The 22,943-nt window shown below is 40.5% G+C and overlaps 1 protein-coding gene, 5 non-coding genes and 2 pseudogenes across 6 annotated transcripts in view; 3 read left to right on the top strand and 5 right to left on the bottom strand.

The window, feature by feature from the left end:
* LOC116672880 (NACHT, LRR and PYD domains-containing protein 12) overlaps positions 1-22,943 on the top strand; it is a 769,761-nt gene that overhangs the window by 27,526 nt on the left and 719,292 nt on the right. The gene's annotated exons all lie outside the window — the stretch shown is intronic.
* On the bottom strand, positions 644-716 carry trnat-ugu (transfer RNA threonine (anticodon UGU)). The gene has a single exon. It is a non-coding gene; the product is annotated as a tRNA-Thr (tRNA).
* On the bottom strand, positions 3,361-3,442 carry trnal-aag (transfer RNA leucine (anticodon AAG)). Its single transcript has one exon. It is a non-coding gene; the product is annotated as a tRNA-Leu (tRNA).
* On the bottom strand, positions 4,168-4,290 carry LOC116673504 (uncharacterized; annotated as a pseudogene).
* trnaa-cgc (transfer RNA alanine (anticodon CGC)) lies at positions 7,765-7,836 on the top strand. Its single transcript has one exon. It is a non-coding gene; the product is annotated as a tRNA-Ala (tRNA).
* The window catches only part of LOC116672882 (zinc finger protein 271-like), a 643,109-nt pseudogene continuing 629,019 nt past the window's right edge, over positions 8,854-22,943 (top strand).
* On the bottom strand, positions 19,325-19,396 carry trnap-cgg (transfer RNA proline (anticodon CGG)). The gene has a single exon. It is a non-coding gene; the product is annotated as a tRNA-Pro (tRNA).
* Positions 22,730-22,802, bottom strand: trnar-ccu (transfer RNA arginine (anticodon CCU)). The gene has a single exon. It is a non-coding gene; the product is annotated as a tRNA-Arg (tRNA).

Here is a 22,943-nt window from a genome sequence, read left to right as displayed (position 1 = left end):
GGGACCCCTACAAACTCCGGCAAATGAAAACAGCTGGACGTGTCCTTGACAGATGGACGCGTTAAGGCCTCATGACTCACTGTTCATAGGGAGACCTACCCAGAACATCATAAGTCCTATCTATGCAATGTCTTTGAGAGATGAGAGATCCTTTCCCCAAAGCCCTGGTAAAATCCAACCTCCATGCCATAAGTCCCCTCATCACAAAGGTCATAAACCACTCCCTCCAGGCTGGCCATTTCTCATGGAAAGCCATGAAAAGCTTGAGTCCTCCTCAACAGTCAACATAGCGTTTGCTGTGTGGCATGTCACTTTTTATTCCTCCCATGTTAACAGTATTGACCAATACGGTAGGCTTTCTAACCTCAGCTGACACGCTCACGCCATGCAGGCAGTGTGCAGGAGCCCTAAGCTTCCAAGATAAGACTGAAATTCATGGTAATAAAAACTTTATAATCTTCACACTAAAGTTGCAAAAACACCTCCAACAAAAAGCTTTTATCCGTTTTACATGGACACATGTGACATTATGGTACAAAACAACATCACATGTCACTTTAGTGATCTAAGAAATCAGGGAATAACTTGGTTGCACATGTTAAGTATTGGCAATCATGTGGAAAAACTTCATTCAGTGACACCCAGGCATTGCTGGGATTTGGACCCAGGATCTCCTGTTTACAAGACAGGCGCTTTAACCATTAAGCTACAGCGCCTCCTGCAGCAAAGTCTGTCTTGCAAAAACATAATGACCTAGTGAAAAGGGTTCCATCCATCCATCTTTGTCCAGCAGCTCCAGCAGGGTACCCCAAACTGCCCTTTGCCGAGACACATCAACCAGCTCCGACTGGGGGATCCCGAGGCGTTCCCAGGCCAGGTTGGAGATGTACTCTCTCCACCTAGTCCTGGGTCTTCCCCCAGGCGTCCTCCCAGCTGGACATGCCTGGACCAGCTCTCTACAGAGGCCCCCCGGAACCTTACCCGATTCCCTAACTACCTCAACTGGCTCCTTTCATCGCAAGGAGCAGCGGCTCTACTCCAAACCCCCACCATCCATTGGGTTAGAGATGCCAGCCCCCCTCCTGAGGAAACTCATTTTGGCCTGGTTGGCAGCCTGGTCGCCCAGCGTCTGGTTGGCAGCCTGGTCGCCCAGCGTCTGGTTGGCAGCCTGGTCGCCCAGCGTCTGGTTGGCAGCCTGGTCGCCCAGCGTCTGGTTGGCAGCCTGGTCGCCCAGCGTCTGGTTGGCAGCCTGGTCGCCCAGCGTCTGGTTGGCAGCCTGGTCGCCCAGCGTCTGGTTGGCAGCCTGGTCGCCCAGCGTCTGGTTGGCAGCCTGGTCGCCCAGCGTCTGGTTGGCAGCCTGGTCGCCCAGCGTCTGGTTGGCAGCCTGGTCGCCCAGCGTCTGGTTGGAAGCCTGGTCGCCCAGCGTCTGGTTGGAAGCCTGGTCGCCCAGCGTCTGGTTGGAAGCCTGGTCGCCCAGCGTCTGGTTGGAAGCCTGGTCGCCCAGCGTCTGGTTGGAAGCCTGGTCGCCCAGCGTCTGGTTGGAAGCCTGGTCGCCCAGCGTCTGGTTGGAAGCCTGGTCGCCCAGCGTCTGGTTGGAAGCCTGGTCGCCCAGCGTCTGGTTGGTTTTGAGCCGTTTGGGTCCGTTCAGGGGCAATTGAACATCTGCAAGTTTTTGAATAGCTGCCTCAGCTTCCACTTCATTGGTTTCCAGTTGTGCTGAAAAATATGTAGAAATTGTTAAGTTCCAGCTACTTTTGACGTTAATACTGTAAAGAATTTACCATTAAGGCTTCTTTGTTTTTTATTAAAAAGCAAAGCAAGTATTAAGACTTCCTTTCAAGACTTTATCGCCCCAAAAGACTTCATTGGTAATTAGGCCAGTGGAGTTTGTTTACATCATTACCGAATCTGAATTGAGATTAAGCTAGCACAGCAGTTATGTTCATGTGCTGCATTTACTTTGTTTGGGAAATTCCACGCTCTACAGAGCTACCTTAGCTTAAGTTGGCTGACTGACTATATAAATGTCTGAATAATTTGAGAAGCCAGCTGTATACCCATATTGTATGGTCAATATAGCTTAAATTAAACATGGGTTGAATCCCCATTCCAAAAGCCAGACAGCTTAACCTTAATTTACTACATTGTGCCACAAAGAACCTCAGCTGTAAACACAATTGCAGCATTTTCCCAATAGGGTTTCACAGAACTTGCTCACCTTCTTTAGCGGCTTGGATCAACATGGACTCCATTGACTGGAGAAGTGCGAAGGCCCTCTTCATGGAGATATCATTGGGAGACACATCTGTAGAACAAAATAAATTCAGTTAGCGTCTGTAAGTAGCTCTTGAAAGATTCAGTCACTAATGGTCTTACCTCTAATCATTCTCCTCTGCAGCTCATCATCATGTCTGTCATTTGTGCCTCCAACTGGCAAACTCAAGCCTAAGGACAATGCAACTGCTGTTAATCAAATGTTTGTGCGGTTTGACGCCACATATCATGAACTTGTTCTAGCTAAATTTCATTTCAGTAATTTACCCTACTCTTTACATTTGCTATACTCCAAAACATATTTGAACAAGATTCAAACAGAAGAAATGTAACAACCTTTGTTAATCCAAACAGTCAGCACACAAACAACAAAGACCCTAACAGCTGCCATCACTCCAGTCACCAAGAGAAACTGGTTCCTGTGCTACATGCCAGGTTAAAAACCATCATGCAGGTAGCACAGCTGTTGCTGATCAGCTCTGATTGGCTCTCTCTGCAGAGTCAGTGCTAGTTGAGATTCAGCCCATGAAAAATGGGAATTTGGAAGCAAGGGACAATTATAGACGATATTGGAAAGAAAGTCCAGGAAGTTGTGTTTTTTACAAGAAAGAAATTTGATGAGGTTTGTCTGAACACTGTTAGACTTTTTTTTGTAAATTTGCGTTATTTTACTGGCAACGTGCTGTAACTTCCTGATTACAGTATCATAACTGTACATGTTTTTTTACAGTATAATACCCTTACTGTAACTTAATTTTACAGTGGTAAAAATACCCTTAGTTTTACTGTTTAAAGAACTCCACAGTAGCAAAGCCCCAGCGATTGATTAAATCCGTTGAGAAATATTGTAAGGAGAGGCTGTCTTGGTTGACATACCTCTTCAACATTGCGTGGAGGTCTGTGGCAGTGCCTAAGGAGTGGCAGACCAGGGTGGTTGCTCCCCTCTTCAAGAAGAATGGCATCTGCCCATTACAGGAGTATCACTATGCTCAGGCTCCTTGGTAAACTCTACTCCAAGGTGCTGGAAACTCAAGTCTAGCCAATCCTCAGCAAGGAGTGTGCCAATGTACGTACCATTTCAGCAAATGGCAGTGGTGGGATTTGAACCCACGCCTCCAGAGAGACTGGAGCCTTAATCCAGCGCCTTAGACCGCTCGGCCACACTACCTGCAAATAGCACTTCCCCAAATCGTGACAAACACAAAGAACGTAACTAACGGTATGCTTGTTAATGTTATTGGAACAAAACGTTTGCAAGGGAAAAGCCAATACTTACATACTAAAAAATTTTATCACTCTTGGTCATTTTTCTGTGGCATTGTTGATTTTAGAATATTGTACCCAGCATTAAGTAAGTAGGTTTAGGTCTGTGTGAATATGGGCTGAGCATTTACCTGGGCAAAATTTGTGAACATCTTCTGTTGCATATTCACTGTAAAGAGCCATTACTCCTCCAACTGCCAACTATTGTTCCAGAGACGATAGGATATACAGTTTTAGATTGCAAGGTAACTGTCCAAGACCAAAGACTTCACTGAAATACCTCAAGTGTTCAAAACAGTTTGTTAATTTTTTGAAAAGTCATGTTTTGATTACAAATTCCAGCACAGTTGTTCATTTACCATTCAAAAACAAAAGTGCAAACATGAAACACATACTACTTAGATACTGCATCCATCCTGATCACAGCCACGAGGGGGATCTGCATGTGCTTTCTAACCAGCAAGTTTCTGGAGGTCCAAATGGCATCTTTGATGGTGGCCAGGGTGAGCCACTGATTTGCAAAGTCACATGCTGGTATCTGTTTCTTTGGCCTCGCCCCATATAGCACTAGCTGTGTGAGGACACTGAGTCTAGTTAAGGACAGCATATTTGTTTTTCACAAGCACAAAAGGCTTGGCCATACAGCAAAGCCCACCAAAACAAGTTTTAGCTCATCTGTGTTCCCTTCCAAGGAAGTCTTTAGTAAAAGGCAAAAAGATGTGTGTTATGTGTTATGAAGAGAAACCAGAGTAAGTACAGCCTTCTGCTCGAGAGCAGCAGAAAACCCTAGACAACCCAGTTCAAACCATCGCGGTAAAACTGACTTGGTGTGCCGCTTTCCAAACTAAAATGATAAGAGGCAACTTGGTAGACTCCTTACTGATGTTTATATCGGCACTCACAATGCCCTGTTTTTAAAAAACCAGCCAATCACAAGTGTTACATGTGAATAATCAATGTGTGAGTAATCAGGAAGCTCACATAAAAGATAGTTGCAAGGTTTACCAAATGTTTAACTTTGCAACCCGTAAGTTGTTGGAACCTTGGTTGCCGCCTTCCCTCACAATGTGAAACACAGATTGGTTGGGACAGGTTTCCAGAGCAGAGTGGCGCAGCGGAAGCGTGCTGGGCCCATAACCCAGAGGTCCGTGGATCGAAACCATCCTCTGCTATTTCCTATGCTTTGTATCAGCATGAAGTCTATTTCCATGTTTAACAAAGCATCTGTTGCTACAAGTGTCTGAAGTCAAAAGTCTCCACCTGCTGAAGAGTGAACTCAATTGCATGACAAGTTGATTTTCATCCATAAATATGGAAACTACAGTACTCATACCTGCTGTAACACTGGAAAAAAAAACTGCACTACAGTACAGATACGTAACAAACTGGAGTTTGATGCCATATACTACACTACAGTACAAGTACATAAATACAGTGAAACTGTATAACATGTACATTTAAAGTGCTTGTTGGGCTGTCTGATAGCCTGAGGTATAAAAGACCACTGAGCTACATCACCGGAAGATTTTCATGTTTTTTGGATTGTTTTCTGAGATATACTTAAACTTATCTTTATTAATCCTTTTGGGATGACTCCCGCAAGGAGATATAAATATCACTGAATAAAAGAAGAAACTGTAGTAAAACATGTAAAGGGAATGTTGTATATGGCTTCAAAACCTATGGTATAAATTATAGTCGAAAAGTAACACACCTGTTGCCTTTCTGCTGGACAATGCAACGATCACTGCAAATCTTGTAACACAAACTGAAAATAAATGCTGAGAGATGCATTGGTTGTCCATAATAGTATGTTAGGTTATTTCATCCATAAAAACAGAAATTAAAGCACTCAAACCTGATCTAACACCCATAAAAACTGCAGCATAAACACAAAACAATAAATATACTACAGCACAATACTGTAAATAGATAAATAGTAAAGTAGAAACTGTAAATCATGTACATTTAAAGTGCTTGTTGTGTTGTCTGATACTCTGAGGTATTAAAAAGGGGGCATACCGCTTAGTTTGTGTTACAGGAGGTCTTGGGCTGAATCTCAGTTCTCTATCTTACCCCTTCCCCTTGGTTTTGCGCGTTCACGTGAAACCTAGTGCTGTCCCAATAAACTTTTTGAACAAGGGAAAAGGGGTGTATGGCCCTTGGAACCATAGACAGTGAATTACAAAATCAAGGGAGGACGCGAGCTTACTTGAAGCAGGAGGAAACAGCAGCTGATCCACTTTGGGGCTGAAAACGCAGAAGTTTCCTAAGTCCTGTGTTCATGTTGTACCCATTCATTATTGCATTGGTACTGTGTTATTGTAATAATTTGTAATTAATTCTTGTTCATGCACTTGTATATTGTTGTTTGTTTTGATACGGGACACTGATGATATGTGAGGGGGGGGGTTACCGGCCAACAGGCTTCAGACTAGTCTGGAATATCAGACCAGCTGTAGTTAATTTGTTTGTTTGTGGTCTTGTGTGTATTTTTTTAGTTTTACACACGAGTGCCTTTTTATGTGTGTGACATGTTAGTTATGGTTCTAATATTTGATAATGGTTCTGTAACATAATTTTATGTAATGTTTTTGCCTGTTATGTTCAATTTATCAGCAATAAAGACAGATTTTTGTCAACAAAATGTTTTTGTGAACATCAATGACATTCAAAACGGTCATAACTGAAACCCATATACAACACACCCTGTAGACAGGTTGTATATGTATGTATAAATGAAACATGTGTATACAGATTGCAAACAGACCTAAGTACTACACAGATAAGAACATCTGCCTCTGCACCACCAAAGTGAACTTAAAATAACTATAAAATATATAAATATATACATGCATATGACACTGTTGTCAAAACCCACACAATCAACAGACAGAGACGGCATCTTGGAAGTTTGTGATCAATACTGTACGGTGTTGTAACCAAGTGGTGTCCCATTTCATAGGGGTATGTTTTCACCCCTACCCCTTACCCCTTGGTTTTAAGGTCCAAGGGGTAGGGGTAAGGGCCAAGGGGTAGGGGTAAGACAGAGGAATGGGATTCAGCCTAAATCCTGTCCACTTCCGGGTTTGGCCCCGCCAGATACAGATACAGATAATTCATATGGTTAACAGATACCGATACAGGTAATTCATACGGTTAACAGATACAGATACAGCTGTACTTGCTCATCTTTATTAAACACTTCTTGAGTTAATCTTCCACTTTTTTGCCTTTTTACGTACGTAACTACAGCTCTGATTTAATACAGGACCAATGTCAGAGATCGTACAGATCTTTCTGCAGACTTTCACCAGCTAAAAACCAATTCCCATACCGGGAGTTGAACCAGGGCCACCTGGGTGAAAACCAGGGTTTTCCTTACTATTAGAAGTCTTTAAGAGCAGAAACCAAGACCTTTTGGACACCACTTAGGCCAAATGAATGTAAAATCAAACTAACTGAAAGCTTTCTCAGATCTACTGATTGTAGTCTCCAGAGGACTCCTTAAGAATGTGTGTAAAGGTTATTTAGGCAGAATCCAGACTGCTAGACCATATGGGACTGACACGTTGAATAATAACAACAGTGATTTTATGAATACATCCATAGATATGCCAGGAAGCTCTCATTTAATACAGGACCAATGAAACAGATGTTACAGATCTTGCTGCAGACCTTCATCGGCTAGATACCAATTCCCATACCGGGAGTTGAACCCGGGCCACCTGGGTGAAAACCAGGAATTCTAACCACTAGACTTGTGAATAACAGGGATTTCATGAATCAATTCATAGTCTGGCTGGAAACAGGCCTTCTCTTGAACATGAAGAAGCTTCTTAAGAAAGTTTTATCTTGAAGCTTTTGAGTGTTCTCTAGGTTTTTATCTGCTTTAACTATTACCGGACAGCGGGGGCACAGAGCAGAGCAGAGCGGCCATTAGGGAGGAATCCTCCTTCGTGTTCAGCTCCATTTGGAACCTGTAAGCTCACTTTAAACTAGATGTGGAAAGTTGAAAGGTTGATCTTTTTCACCTGTGCTTTGGCTTAAAAACATGTTCCACTGAGATTTGAACTCAGATCGCTGGATTCAGAGTCCAAAGTGCTAACCATTACACCATGGAACCTTTAAAAGTATTGCTAGTGTTTGCTTGGCAGTTTCTTTCATAATATCCACATGTGTGATATTGAAGCCACACAAATCTCACAACAGATCAACTATCATTCAGGGGATGTAGCTCAGTGGTAGAGCGCATGCTTCGCATGTATGAGGCCCAGGGTTCAGTCCCCGGCATCTCCATTAGTGTTGTTGTCCTGACTATAGAATATCTCTTATTCTGAAAATGGAAATAATGCAGCAGGAATTACAAAACAATAAAGTGGATGTTTAACTTAACAAGTGTCTACCAACTCTGCACTTTACCCATGTCCTCCTTTACTCAACAAGTGAGAAGGATTTGAGCATTTTTGTCGCCGCTCTGTCTCTGTAGCTGGGGAGCCTGTGTTAGTGAATGGGGGGGCAGGGCTTTGCAGAGAGTAAGAGGAGAGAGCCAAACACAGGCACAGCTTTACAGAAGAAATGTTTCATGAAACGCAAAATTAAAATATATCAATATAAACAACATTGCTTCGTTAGTGGAGAGGCAGCGGATGCGACCTGGAGAAAAAATATTACTCACGCCCTAGAGCTCGGTACGCTAACAGACACTAACTAGCACCATAAAGTAGGGTGACCAGACGTCCTGGTTTCTGGGGACAGTCCCCAGTTTTGGTGACCTGTCCCCGCAAATGCCCCCGGTTTTCACTGTCACTGACAGACCCAAAATTGGATTGAAAGAAAGAAAGAAAACAGTGACCAAACGTAGCCGATAGTCGCACCCCCTCCCCTGCAGGCTCAAGACTAAAGATTACAACACTCTGAGGTAGGGCTGCACAATTAATCAAATTTTAATCGCGATCACGATTTTGACTTCCCACGATCAAATTTGCGTGATCGAGCGATTATTTTTTTTTAAAGCGTCATTTCATAGAACGCTCCGGGTTTTGTGCAAAGCCAATCTCCCGCTCCATAAAGCCGTCTGCTCATGAGCCAGTCAGAGTAGTTTCCTGCACCGCGCAGCTTATTAACACAGCTGTATATTGTTAAGTATGAGGAGCAAACCTGTATTTGTAGCAGTGTTTCCATGGTAACTCTGCTATCGCGGCCGCCACGGCGAAGTACACAGAAGAAGTTATTGAATGCAACTAACTTCAGTTGGTAGAGTAACAGCGTGTTAGACGGAGCCGTGCTGGACCCGTTCATAATGAGTCAGCCGTCTCTCTGTGAGTAGCGTCATCACACTCCCTCTCGCAGTTATAAATAGCCTATGTGACAGTACAATTTGTTTTGGTTAAAATCAACAAATAATCATGAGAATAATCGCGATCAAAATTTTGATCAAAATAATCGTGATTATCATTTTGGCCATAATCGTGCAGCCCTACTCTGAGGTGTAAGAAGTAGCAGCAGGGCTGATTCTAGGATCAGACCTGACATGAAATGTTATCATGTTTACAGCTAGTCTCATTTTGTTTGAAAATACATTGAACGTCAACAAGAAGTAATGTCACCCAACATTGCTTGGAGCACCTTTTAAAATGGACAAAATGTTCTTACAGGGCGGCATGCCCATGGACCCTCCTGGGTGGGCTTGTGCCCCAATGCAGCTTTAGGTCTTGTGATGCCCCTGGGGCTGTGTCCCCGTTTAAACTTTTACAAAGATAAAAACATAACCTGTTTTGGAGGTATTTACGCTTCTGAGCTGAAAATGTCCCCGGATTTTGTCTCAGAAAATCTGGTCACCTTACCCTAGATCCCTGTGAGCTAACAGACACTAACTAGCACGACTGGCACTGGTCACTGCTGTTCTCTGAATAACAAAGACGGGACAAAATGTTGCGTTTACTGGTAAACTGGTAAACCTTGAGACCGACGTATGACCGACTAGTATCTGTGGAGTTTTCCTCCCGTTACTCTGTCCTCTGTGACTGTCTCCATCTAGAAACTAAGCTGCTCGGTGCAGGGAACAACTGACTGGCTCATGATCAGACAGTGGTTTACGGAGCGGTAGATGGGCTTTTGCCAAAAAACTCGGAGCGTTCTTTGAAAATGCCTTGTTGCACCATCAAAACGTCTTTCTGAACTTTCTATTTTTACACAGGAACATCTGGAGATGTTCTGCTAAATGAAGTGTGGTTGGTCCAGGCTACTGTGCATGTAGCTTGTAGCTCAAGTTAATGACTTTTGGGCCTTACATTTTAGTAGTTCTTCCAGTCTGAATGCAGGAGATACTTGACACTCTGGACTCCTATGGATTGGTCCCCTCATCAGCCCTTGCATTTTCTCCATTCTAACAGAAGATTTTAATCTAGTAAAACATTAGACAACAACACTAGAATTAACTCACAACTCCCATTAGTTCTTCTAACCTTTGAATCATTTTCTCTGCATGTCCCCCCCCCCCCCCCCCCCCCTTGAGCCTACTAAAAGCACCTTTAGCAGACGGCAAGATGGCGACCAGAGCAGGAAAGAAGTGCAAGAAAGAGGAGGAGGAGGAGGAGGAGGAGCAGCAGTCTGCAACAGCAGTGAAGGAGGAAGAGGAGGAGTATGAGGTGGAGAAGGTTTTGGACCGCAGAGTGGTGAAGGGAAGAGTACAGTTTCTGCTGAAATGGAAGGGGTTCTCAGAGTAAGTATGAGTCTAGAATAATAATAGTTGGTGTTCTTGGTCCTGAGATATATAATATATTTACATATTGCAAGTAAGTGTCAGCATGGTATCATGCCCTCAAAGTTGAAGGTTTGGTATTTTGACACTATGTTGCAGACCCACAAATAACCTTACATGATGGCAATAGAAAAAAGGAATAATAGGAATGATAATTAGAGTGAGAATGGATTGTCTAAAAACAAAGTGTGAGGAGATGTTCTTCTGTCTGCACTCACCTTTCCAGTGAGGAGAACACATGGGAGCCACAAGACAACCTGGACCTGGACCTTATCACCGAGTACATGCAGAAACACAAGGAGATGGAGGAGGAGAAGAAGAAGGAGGGCAAGAGGAAAGGTGTCAGGGAGGAGGAGGTGAGTGAAGGAAAGAGGGTACTCCAGACTGAAGAGTCACAAAAATCTAATCTCAATATTAATGAATGCACACAGAGGGCTTCACAATTGTCTTTTAGGATTTATATATTATACCGTAATTCCTCAAAGAAAAACTGGTAGTCAATTAAACTGCGGCCCTCTGATAGTGGTCGGGGGGGCAACACGGATTAATAAAGGCCGGGAAAAATCAGTGTGGATAATCTCCTCGGTGTCTTTCATATAATGTGCAATCATGTTTACCGTAACGTACATTTCTACCAATTTAACTCCACAGATTCCACAATATATACACACTTTGCTTTTCTGGATTATGGTTTTCATGTAAAGTATTTTTTGTGATCAAATTTTTATTTTTGATCTAATTAAGTAACAAAGAGTTCCAACCAATCCCCTGAGACGGAGAGGCTGATGACCCCTACAGATACTAGATCAAGTTCAACTGGGAATCAAACACTCCCACAAAGAAAAGTTTCCAGCACTACCAATCCCAGACCATCCCCCCGTTGTTCCCGCCTGGCTCAAGGCCGGCAACAAAAAGGCCACTCAGATATTTCAACCCAAACTTTATTAACACACAAACACTCAGCGCAACCATGGCAATGCAGCAGTGGAACTAAGACACAGACATGCTGTGAACGATGCTTCTGGTTTTACTTAGCTTGCTCCACCATGGCGCCTTACTAACTCACTCACTCAGTCTGTTGATCTACAAACGCAGATCAATGGACATGCATGTATTGATGGGGGGTGTATGAGGCCACCCCCATTTCCACCAATCATTACACCTTTGTGTGCAAACCCTTTACATACAGTTGTGTTCAGAATAACCACAGTGTTTTTAAAGAAGTGAATAATGCTCCAAATCCTTAGAATAGCTTTTAATTCCATAATACCAATGCATTGGGAACACTGCCCATTCATTTCCAAATCAAAACATGACAAACATTGATCAAGTTTGTGTTCTACCTTTACAGGAAGTGAAGAAAAAGGAATATTAGCAGTATTGGCATTTTTCTTTAAAAACTCAAATGTTTACTTTATAAACTGAAAATGGGTCAGGGTTTGAATCCCTGCACTGATATTTAGTTGCATAACCATTATTTCTGAGATCTGCTTCATATCTGTGTTGCATGGAGTCACCTGTGAACAGGTATTCCAGCCCAGGACCATTAAACTACATCCCATAATTCCTCTGCATTACTGGGTTTGGCCTCAGAAACGGCATTTATGATGTCACCCTACAAGTGTTCTCTGGGATTGAGGTCCGGAGGTTAGGCTGGCCCCTCCATAACATCAATCTGGTTCTTCTGGAACCAAGACTTTGCTCCTTCCTGTTGTCTTTGGGTTTTTGTCTTGTTGAAAGACCCGTTTCAAAGGCATTTCCTCTTCAGCATAAGGCAACATGACCTCTTCAAGTATTCTGATGTATTGGAACTGATCCATGATCCCTGGAATGTGATAAACAGGCCCAACACCACAGTATGAGCAACATCCCATAACCACCGTGCTTTACTGTCTTCACAGTGGACTGGGGCTTGATTTCAGTGCAGGGGGATCGGAGGACAAACTGTCTGAGTTTTAGTGTGAAATGCACTATAACCAGCATGCACAACATATGCTTCCTTCCTTTCTTAAATATGTATATATACAGTATATAGATTAAATTTGGGCCATAACTGACACCTGTTTCTTCACAGAATCAATCAACTCACTAATTGAACACAACACTGCTATTATTTTGAACATGCCCCAGAATGAGCAGCATGCATGTCATGACTATTGGTTTTCTAGGACTCTACAACACTTACTAGTAAATGACTTGCCATGTAGAAATATCACTTTTACCAAAAAATAATTTGAGTTTAGTGATGCTATTACTGTGAACACAACTGTACATCAAAGCTAGTTTTATTCCAGAGCACACAGAAAGCTCTGCTGAGCATCAGAAATGCTTGAGGAAATGGAGCTTGTGTGGACAATACCACATTACACTACCATATTACTTACTTACATAATACTGCTGGCTATACACGTTTGATTTAGCAAAACGACAACCTAAAACAAAAGGTCAAAGGTCAACTGGTGCCCCTCAATGGTTCCAATTTACTTTACTGGAGTAGAGCTGTTCCAGCAACATGAAGACAACACGGTAACACCTACAGATACCAGTGAAAGCTAAAAATCTGTGGGAAAATGTTACATTTACAACTTTCCCGGCACTAAAAATCCCAGATGATCCCCCAATTGTTACCGGCAGGCTAAAGGCTGGCAACAAAATGGAGGCCACACATAAATTGATTAAAAGTAGTTTATTTATCACAAACTAACCAACACTGGATGTTACATTTCCCATAATGCAACTCCATAATAGTGATGTAGGCAGATAATTAAGAAAGGTAATGTGTCAGTCAAATAATGTTCCACAGACATGCTCTAAATGTTGTTTCTAATTCAAGATGGAGCTCTACAGCATGGCACCTCACTACCTCACTCTCTTGGTTTTTCTTTGTTGATAGAAACGGAGAGGAAGAGGAGTCAAACGTCACCGCTGTCAGCTCTGTGACAAATGTGGAGCAGCTTTTACATTACAGAGTGCCCTGAAAAGGCATCAACGCATTCACACTGGAGAGAAACTGTACAGTTGTGAACAGTGTGGGGAAACCTTTGCTCGTGGTGATGCCCTTAAATCTCACCAGCGTATTCACACTGGAGAGAAACCTCACAGCTGTGAACAATGTGGGGAAACTTTTGCTCGTGGTGATGCCCTTATATCTCACCAGCGTATTCACACTGGAGAGAAGTCGTACTGGTGTAAACAATGTGGGGAAACCTTTTCTCATAGTGGTAACCTTAAATCTCACCAGCGCATTCACACTGGAGAGAAGCCGCACTGGTGTGAACAATGTGGGAAAACGTTTTCTCGGCGTGATCACCTTAAAAAACACCAGCGGATTCACAACGGAGAGAAGCCGTATTGGTGTGAACAATGTGGGGAAACGTTTTCTCAGAGTAGTAACCTTAAAAGACACCAGCGCATTCACACTGCCTCGTTGTGAACATGTTTCAGAGCCAAGCTGTTTCCTCCTCCTCATGCCCTGATAGCTGTGTTGTTATATTCTGATCTTCTCTCCACATTGAAGGCTGACCAGCAGTAACTTTATCTTCTGAACAACATGCAGAGGTGGGTAGAGTAGCCAAAAATTGTACTCAAGTATAAGTACTGTTACTTCAGAATAATATGACTCAAGTAAAAGTAGTCATCCAAATAATTACTTGATCAAGAGTAAAAAAGTACTTGATGAAAAAACTACTCAAGTAGTGAGTAACTGTTGAGTAACGTCTGATTTATTTCTCAACACAAGCATTAATCAGACAGACAAAGATAAAAAAATAATCATCTTTAGGCAAATTATAGTTCATCCAATCAATAAAATGAATTTAAATTAATTTATTAATTACAAAATAGCTTACTTGAGAGACTTGTCACATCAAATTTGGATGGATACTGCATGTGCAAAACATTCTGTATGTAACCTAAAAGACAAACATCCACCTCTCCACAGCAAAAACTACGCTACATTTCCTCAAGTTAGATGTTGAGTTGTTGAACGCTAACATGTCCGTTTGTTTTGGTCGACACAGAAGACGCCGCATAACGTTTGATTCTGACGTCTTTGCTTTGCTACGACTGTAAAGTTAACCTGTCCCGCTGCTGAAACGAGTATGGTCACGTGACTGCACAACGACGTGTGATTGGTTAAGCACAGTCACGTGGTAGCGCCTTCAGCGGAAGACTCTCTCTCTCTCTGTCAAAATAAAACATTAAAATGCGACGTACGCGGGGGTAAAAACAATGAAGCGTAGTAACGAGTAACGAGCTCATTGTAGCCTAATGTAGCGGAGTAAGAGTACAGTTTATTTTTCACTAATCTACTCAAGTAAAAGTAAAAGTATTGTGATTTAAAACTATTTTTTTTTTTAAAACTATAAACTATTTTTTCAAAAGCTTACTCAAGTAAATGTAACGGAGTAAATTTAACCCGTTACTACCCACCTCTGACAACATGTATGTTATTGTGGATCAGCTGGACTGTTTTCTGCCTGTCCTCAGAACCCTTTAACACTACTGGTACCCACCGTGGGAAGGAGAAGGCCCAAAGGCGAATCATTAAGACGTTTAAAGATGTTTTGGTTGGAAAACGTAGACATGTCTGAAACTTTTTTTTTTTTGTAAAAACTTTCTTCTCCTCTCTAGAAACATACACAACTTTTTTTGGCTGACAGGAAATCAGTATAATTTTCATTTTAGGAATACATTTTTGTCACCCTTGTACAATTCTAACCTCTCAAAAGTTGGCAAAAACTATAACCTTTGAGCATTGTCAGTTTAATAAGTGCAAATTTAATATTTGTGTAAACTGGTCCTCTTATTACCAACATATTGGTAATTGGACCTGTTTAATTGTACGCTCTCAAGTTATTGTTGTTTTGTAGTTTAACATCATGTTTTCCTACTTTGTGGAATTTCATTTAATAATCTTTGTCTGACATTTCATATTTTCTGTGACTGAATGTGGTTTTAAATCTGTTGAGGTCTGTTCAGACTGAAAGTAAAGACACTGATGATGTCATACAAAATCAGAAAATAGAAAGCAAAAAGCTGATCTATTCATCTGACTTGTAAAATAACCAATGATTGAATTGTTTTAAATGTTTTGCAATGTGGAACAATAAAATACAAAATAAAAGAAATTAAACAAGGTCTATGGCTGACTTGATTTGGTGGATTTATCCTTCCTGCCGTTTCTGTGTTCTCCTTGATAAGAGAACGTTTCCATCCACTAAAAGTGCTGAAAGATTCAGATTATTATTCTAAGTGTGTGACAACATTATGGGATGGATCCCTACAGAGATAGAGCTTTTAGTTTAACCAGGCTTCCTGTTAATAATCACTACTTTTAGCGTGTATAGAGCACCATATCTCCACCAGACTCCATGTAAATAATCACTTCTAAATCACTCTTCTAAAACAAAAGACATTTTACTAACTATTTGACATTGATATCTTTGGTCAATATATAATGCATCCCCCCCACCCTTTGATTGTTTCCTATTGATGAGTGACAGTTCATATCCCTCATCTCCACCAACTCCTGTTGTTTATATAGGACAGCTGAAGACATGTAAGGGAAGAGAGATGGTGAATGACATGCAGCAAACGCCCTCTTCACCAACTCAGTTACCCGGGCAATCCACACCCACATATTCTGGGACTGCTCCGTGACACAGACATACTGGAAAGACATTAAAGAGGAAATGGACAACATATTCCTCTGGACCGTTTATTTTTCTTACTGGAGAAAACACCTGAAAACTTGCTGTTACATATTTTGTTAAAGATTGCAAGAAACATGATCACAATAATTGGATAAAGTCTAGCCGCCCTATACATGAAATCAAACAGGTCCGTACAATGGAAAATGTTATTGCTTTTAACAGTTTAAAGTACCTTTGTTCATAAGAAGATGGACCCCTGTCATTTGAGCCTTGATTTAGAATAATTTAAACATACTGTGATATGCAATGGTTTATTTACCCTGATTCCATGTAGTCAATACATATGTTGAATGACGTTCAACTACAAGATGACACTTATTTCTTATTTTCTATTTTTAATTTAAAGGTCCTATGAAATGCTGCTTTTTGATGCTTTTATATAGGCATTAGTGGTCCCCTGTCATTTGAGCCTTGATTTAGAACAATAATTAAACATACTGCGATATGCAATGGTTTATTTACCCTGCTTCTATGTAGTCAATATACACTCATCTAAAGGATTATTAGGAACACCTATTCAATTTCTCATTAATGCAATTATCTAATCAACCAATCACATGGCAGTTACTTCAATGCATTTTGGGGTGTGGTCCTGGTCAAGACAATCTCCTGAACTCCAAACTGAATGTCAGACTGGGAAAGAAAGGTGATTTAAGCAATTTTGAGCGTGGCATGGTTGTTGGTGCCAGACGGGCCGGTCTGAGTATTTCACAATCTGCTCAGTTACTTGGGATTTTCACGCACAACCATTTCTAGGGTTTACAAAAAATGGTGTAAAAAGGGAAAAACATCCAGTCTAAGGTAGTCCTGTGGGTGAAAATGCCTTGTTAATGCTAGAGGTCAGAGGAGAATGGGCCGACTGATTCCAGCTGATAGAAGAGCAACTTTGTCTAAAATAACCACTCGTTACAACCGAGGTATCCAGCAAAGTATTTGTGATGCCACAACACGTACAACCTTGATGCGGATGGGCTACAACAGCAGAAGACCCCACCGGGTACCACTCATCTCCATTACGAATAGGAAAAAAGAGGCTACAATTTGCAAGAGCTCACCAAAATTGGAGAGTTGAAGACTGGAAAAATGTTGCCTGGTCTTTCTGTTGAGACATTCAGATGGTAGAGTCAGATCCATCATGCCTTGTTACCACTGTGCAGGCTGGTGGTGGTGGTGTAATGGTGTGGGGGATGTTTTCTAGGCACACTTTAGGCCCCTTAGAACCAATTTGGCATCGTTTAAATGCCGTGGCCTACCTGACCTGTTCAGGAGATTGTCTTGACCAGGACCACACCCCTAAATGCATTGAAGCAACTGCCATGTGATTGGTTGATTAGACAATTGCATGAATGAGAAATTGAACAGGTGTTCCTAATAATACTTTAGGTGAGCGTATGTTGTGCATGGCTTTGAAACCAGTAAATGCAACTGCATTGGATGGAAATCAAACCTGGGCAAAATGATAGCACTGCTATGGTATAAATCATAGTCGAAAAGTAACACATCTGTTGCCTTCCTGCTGGACAACACAACGTTCACTGCAAATCTTGTAACACAGACTGAAAGGAAATACATTGGTGGCTTCCAGTACCTGTGAGATATCACAATATTGTTCATGAAAGCACATCTGTAATTCGTTGAACTGTGATGTATCATTGGTTTGCTACCACTCTTAAAGAATGCCTCTCATTGTCAACAGATGGAACCTGCGCGGGGAGACCCCAATGGATTTCTAGTCCATCGCCTTAACCACTCGGCCACAACAACCTGAAAACCAAATATACCGGTTTGCACAAATGTTCATAAACTTTTCAATTGGTTACTAGCAGTAACCAGACATGGGCAAGTTGCAAATCGTAGTGCACTGCCTGTGTCTGTGGATCCTCGTGGAGGCAGCTTGATTGATTGATATGCTCCCTTATTTGTACCATAACAGAGATCTAATATTTCATCAAATCGGGTTGGGCAGGTAACCTTTCTGGTTACTTCTTGACAAATAAAGCAAGTAACCACACAATGAAAACTACTGCGATGGCTGGGAATCGAATCCAGGTCAACTGTTTGGAAGGCAGCTATGCTCACCACCATACCACCATCACTGGACAGCGTAGTTGGTGTCCTTAAAGGTTGGATATTTCCTTCATGTTAAATTAAGGCATTAATTTTACAGCAGAAAGCACCATTTTAAGGACACACAGTAGACCTACAATGAACGTGTAATTGCACTGCTTTGAAAATTGTCGGAACCTTCATCACAAACCTGATGGCACAGTCCTTGATCCACATGGATCCACTTGCTGTCCCTCTCTCTGTCCCATTTGTCTTCCGCTTAGTCATCCTCCTTACCCTCTTCATCTTCCTGGAGAGACAAACCTGTTGCGGTAAGCGTATCTGACTCATTTCAGTTTCCTGTGCTTGTGTTGGTAGAGTGTTGCTGCTCACCAATTACCAGTTCAATTTGTTAGTTTCGTTATTACAGCGGCTAACTGTCCGTTAAACACTTTTTCTTAAAGTATTTCTCCTAAGCACTCAGTTTTTTACATGTTCAGTGACTTGTTAAGAACACTTGGTAGCTAATGCTACCATACTTCAGCGTCGCTGTTACCCATAAGCAACATCTGACTAAATAATATTTAGTCATGTGTTTTAATCCCACAGAGTTGAAATTGAACCTTCCAACAGCAAAATATATACAAATGTGCATTTCTTGTCTGGGTAGTGGAATTTCTAAGATGCAGAGTCCCTAGAACTGTGGTTGCAGAGTGGAGGTGTAGTCTAGTCTCCATTTAGATTAGATTAGATTAGATTCAACTTTATTGTCATCACACATGTACAGGTACAATGCAACGAAATACAGTTTAGAGAGTTTAGAGAGCCTCCGAGCCGCAGCTAGTAAAAGCGCCGCCACATGCACTCTGAAAAGGATATATGCAGACAGCAGGATAATAGAAGACATAACATAATGCACAAGACTACATACATGAAGGAATAATTGGTGTATGGTGTCTGTGGATGTGAGTGCGTGGGAGACACAAACTGTGTGGGTTGTTTAAATAGATTGAATAAATTAGAAAATAAAATAAAAATCTCTGACAGGCATGATTCTCCTTTTTCAAATGAACAAGGAGAGTCATGTCCTGCTTGTTTGTTCCTCATATTTTTTCCCAGCTTTTTGTGTCGCGTGAAGTTGAAGCAGGATATGGAAAATTGCCAACAAGCTCTAATACAATTTTGCTTGCTCCTAATGTGGGTTAAATTAACATTCACCTGGATTTTAAATTTCAGATTAATGTTTTAACAGTTCCTGCCTTCAGGGCTCGTCCGGGAGTTGAACCCGGGACCTCTCGCACCCGAAGCGAGAATCATACCCCTAGACCAACGAGCCACGAATCAACAAGTGACATTCAGGTGGTTGAACACTAGCACATGAATGTAATTTGTCATTCTTTGGTTATTTCTGAGATTGATACAATAAAAGGAATTATTTAAGAGTGGTAGCAAACCAATGAAAAGGGTTATAGAACATATGTGGTATGTCCTTGGACATACTATCCAAGCAGGGAGATGAGTACAGAGATTTGTGTGCTAGCAAGATGGATGTAGGTTGCCTATTGTTCATTTACACTTACCAGGAACATTGTTATGATACATAACCTGCTTGAAAAACAGCCACAATTCTTTTTAAAGAATTGTGCATGGAATACACATGATATGACTGTGTCTGAAGTGTTCAGACACCGTTACAGGGACTTGAACCCTGGACCCTCAGAATAAAAGTCTGATGCTCTACTGACTGAGCTACCCAGGCTCCTAAACCTGCTACCTGTGGAAAAAACAATCTCCTGAACTACAAAATGAAGTAAGTGGTCACTGTGTCCAAACCTTTGTTATAGAAGTTATATATCATAACTTTAAAGATAATTGCATGCTTATCAGACTATTTTCCTGTTACTCAGAAATTGGGGAAGCTGACTCATGCGGAAATGGAGAAGCTGGACGTGCATTGTATTGTTCTTACATGTCAATTGGATTCTGACTTTGAATTCAAATATTTGGCATCCAAGAAAACTTCGTAACTGATGATGTATTTTTGTGTTTGTATATGTTCTTATGTTGATATGGATCCCCCTGGGTCTGAAATAAAGTTTATTATTATCAGTCATTTTGCTGGTGGTTTCTTGGTCACAGCAACAAGCTTGATCATTGACAGACAGTTGCACGCCACGTATCACAAAACTGTTGGGTGGGGCCTTATGTATTTACTTGAATTACATCAAGTGACCTGCATACCAATGACCGTCAGAGATGGCAAAAGTACTCACTGTCCGAACTCAAGTAGAAGTACAGATAATTGTGTTTACAAACAACAAATACTCTGGTAAAAGTAAAAGTACTGATTTAACTTCTTTACTTCTTTCAAGTAAAAGTAACAAAGTACAGGCTTAGCAATTTACTTAAAAAGAGTAAGAAGACTCGCCCCAATGGTGGTATTAAAAACATCCTTCACCATTCTGGCGGGGACAATGTCTAAGGGACAGTTGGTAGGTTTCATATGTTGTACAACCTCAACACAGGCTTAAATTAATAATAAATATTCATAAAAAGTCATAGTATAGTATGTCGAAATATTCCTAAAAAGTCATAGTATAGTATGTCAAAAAAATCATTAAAAGTCATATTATAATATGTCGAAAATTCATAAAAGTCATAGTATAGTATGTTGAAAATTCATAAAAGTCATAGTATAGTATGACAAAATATTCATAAAATGTCATAAAAAGTCATAGTATAGTATGTCAAAAATTCATAAAAAGTTGTAGTATAACACGTCAAAATATTTATAAAAAGTCATAGTTTAGTATGACAAAAAAATCATGAAAGTCATAGTATAGTATCTCAAAAATGTCATAAAAGTCATAGGATAGTATGTCGACAAAAACATAAATAGTCATAAAAAGTCATAGTATAGTATGTCTAAATATTCCTAAAAAGTCGTAGTATAGTATGTCGTAACAAGTCCAAATTTAAAGTTCTTGTTGTAAAGCAAGAAGAATCTAAAGTCCTCTGGAGAATGCGGGCATTGATCCCGCTATCTCTCACATGCTAAGTAAGCGCTCTACCATTTAATTTTGCTCTACCAAGCTAATTCCCAAATTCAAAAAAAGTTATAGAATAGTATGTCAAAAATTCATAAAAGGTCATAGGATAGTATGTCAAAAAAGTCATAAAAAGTCATAATATAACAGTTTAAAATTCATAAAAGTCATAGTTAAGTATGACAAAAAAATCATAAAAGTCATACTATAGTATGTCGAAAATTCATAAAAAGTCATAGTATGGTATGTCAAAAATTCATAAAAAGTCATTGTATAGTATGTCAAAAATTCATAAAAAATCATAGCATACTATGTCAAAAATAAAATAAATAAAAAAAACAGTCATAGTATAGTAAGTCGAAATATTCATAAAAAGTCACAGTATAGTATTTCAAAAAATTCATAAATGTCATAGGATAGTATGTCGATAAAAACGTAAAAAGTCATAGTATAGTATGTTGAAATATTCCTAAAAAGTCTTAGTGAAGTATGTCGTAACAAGTCCAAATTTATAGTTCTTGTTGTAAAACAAGAAGAATCTAAAGTCCTCTGGAGAATGCGGGCATTAATCCCGCTACCTCTCGCATGCTAAGCAAGCGCTCTACCATTTGAGCTAATTTCCCTTTTCAAAAGGAGTCATAGTATGTTGAAAAAATTCATAAAAGTCATAGTGTAGTATGACTGAAAAGTCATAGTATAACATGTCGAAAATTCATAAAAGTCATAGTTTAGTATGACAAAAAAATCATAAAAAGTCATAGTATAGTATGTCGAAAAATGTATAAAAAGTCATAGTATAGTATGTCACAAATGTCATAAGTCACAGGATAGTATGTTGAAAAAAATCATAAAAAGTCATAGTATAGTATGTCGAAAAATGTATAAAAAGTCATAGTATAGTATGAAAAAAAAATCATGAAAGTCAGAGTTTAGTATGACAAAAAATCATAAAAGTCATAGTATAACGTGTTGAAAATTCATAAAAGTCATAGTTTAGTATGTCAAAAAATTTCATTAAAAGTCATAGTATAATATGTCGAAAATTCATGAAAGTCATAAAAAGTCATAACATAGTATGTCGAAAAATTAATAAAAAGTCAGACTATGGGAGTGCTTGAGAGCACTTTTGAGGTGCAGTGTGATTTTTCGGCATCGGGTGTGTCTAGGTGTGAGCCCAAATAGTTGTTGAACGACAAAGACAAGACAGCGATCAAGCGATAGAACCGGGGTATAGAAGTCCCGTCCATGCAACCAATGGATATAATTAAAACCTGTAAACAGCCCAACCACTTACCAATCACATCACTGGAAAGTCAGCATTACTACAGTCATGACAGGGTAGTGGCTGTGTATATGTCATAATGGACAGTAAACCGCCAGAACATGATTTTCCTCGAGAACATTACTTTTCATGGTTCTGTCAACAACTTTTCCAGCAGTTATATCATGATTCATCTCACCATGGAAATCAGGTGGATGGTCATAAACTCTTGATGCATCACCCTTTTAAAGTGTCTACCATTGTGTCAGCAGCAAAAGAGAGTTAGCAGATGATGGTTTCAATCCATTGACCTATGGGTTGGGGGCCCAGCACGCCTGCACTGCGCCACTCTGCTTAAAACCACCCCAGATGGGACTTGAACCCACAATCCCTGGCTTAGGAGGCCAGTGAGTTATCCATTAGGCCACTGGGGCCAATTTCACCAGTTTAGGAGAAATACATATACAGTTCTCGAGCCATAATGAAACAGTAACCTTGACCTTTGCTCTCCAAAAACTAAATCAGTTTATCTGCAAAATGGTTATGTATGCCAAATTTAAAGTGCTTCCCTTTAA

This window comes from Etheostoma spectabile, chromosome 23 (assembly GCF_008692095.1).
Source record: "Etheostoma spectabile isolate EspeVRDwgs_2016 chromosome 23, UIUC_Espe_1.0, whole genome shotgun sequence".
In the NCBI taxonomy this organism is placed as follows: domain Eukaryota; kingdom Metazoa; phylum Chordata; class Actinopteri; order Perciformes; family Percidae; genus Etheostoma; species Etheostoma spectabile.
This window is presented reverse-complemented; position numbering and strand designations above follow the sequence as displayed.